The sequence below is a fragment of the Octopus bimaculoides genome, chromosome 29, assembly GCF_001194135.2.
Source record: "Octopus bimaculoides isolate UCB-OBI-ISO-001 chromosome 29, ASM119413v2, whole genome shotgun sequence".
Taxonomy (NCBI): Eukaryota; Metazoa; Mollusca; class Cephalopoda; order Octopoda; family Octopodidae; genus Octopus; species Octopus bimaculoides.
Genome location: NC_069009.1, coordinates 11,160,796 through 11,162,211, shown reverse-complemented (window position 1 = coordinate 11,162,211; position 1,416 = coordinate 11,160,796). Strand labels below are relative to the sequence as shown.

The 1,416-nt window shown below is 32.4% G+C and overlaps 1 protein-coding gene across 1 annotated transcript in view; it reads left to right on the top strand.

Annotated features, from left to right (window-relative positions):
• Positions 1–1,416, top strand: part of LOC106871602 (leucine-rich repeat-containing G-protein coupled receptor 4-like) — a 61,891-nt gene that overhangs the window by 45,038 nt on the left and 15,437 nt on the right. The gene's annotated exons all lie outside the window — the stretch shown is intronic.

Here is a 1,416-nt window from a genome sequence, read left to right as displayed (position 1 = left end):
AAAGAATGGAATAAACGCATGTTATAACTGCATACTTTTATTCCGACATATGTTTCGAAGAATTACAATTTATGCGATCCATAGGAATTGTCGATGTTAAAAATGTAAACTTCTCCTCAGGGAATGTATGGGAACCAACTTAAACGTAAGACATTATAACCGAATATGAGGACTATAGATGGATAAGGTTATAACGTAATTCATTTGAAAAAACCGTTGGAGATTAGGACGCTACCAAATAGTACGTTGGACAAGAAAGGAAGAGAAAAACGAAAAAGAAAAAGAGAGAGAGAGAAGGAAAATTCAGAGTGTGGAGTTGGGAGTAGATAGGATGATATAAATCCAATAACATTTTTTTTCATAAATCACCATTAAGAAATAATCTCCTCAGATACCTAAACAATTTAACGAAGGAAATAAATAACATTGACGGAATACTAGTTAAGTCCGATAAAACAGGAAATATGTATAAATTATCTAAGGAACATTATAATGATCTACTAAAAAGAGAAATAGAAAAAAACTACCGAATCACAAGTAAAACAGCACTAAGGAATGCTAACCTCGAAGCGAAAAAATTCATGGAGAAATATGACTTACAAAAGAGAACTGAACCTTTATACCCTAAACAACCCCATTTTGTTTTAAAAGACCATAAGATAAACTTTTGGAATAGCCCTAAATTACGTCTAATTTGTCCATCCAAATCTGATATTGGTATTCTTAGTAAGAATATACTTGACAAATACATGCCTACTTTAGTCAAAAAAATTAAAACTTAGTTTATGGTCCAATTGTTTGCAGGTAGTTGAATGGTTTCGTAACATTAATAACAAGCATAACACCAATTTTGTCCAGTTTGACATATCTAACTTTTATTCATCAATTAACCCCATTATATTAAACAAAGCACTTTGGTTTGCTCACAAGAAGGCGGGTATGTCTAGAGAGGAATTTAAAGTTATTACAGCAGCAAGAAATACTATAATTAAATTCAATAACAAACTATGGATACGTAAGGACACCCCAGAAGGATTTGATGTCCCTATGGGAAGTTCCGATTCAGCACAAATAGCTGATTTAGTCTGCACATACATTCTATATGAATTAGAAGACCAATTCCCAAATGTTAAGGGTGGTCTATACAGAGACGATTGTTTACTCTATTTAGAGAACACCACAAACCAAAAAATACAAAAAGTTAAAAATAGACTAGCTAGGTTTTTCAGTAGAATGGGCTTTAGTATAGTATTTGAAGATGAAACATCTATAGCTAACTTCTTGGATGTCACTCTAGACCTACACACTAAAACCTTCTTCCCTTATCACAAACCCTCCACTAACCTTAAATACATCAGCAAGTTCAGTAATCATCCAAATTCGGTAACAAGAAATTTAGTTAAGAACATTTCACTT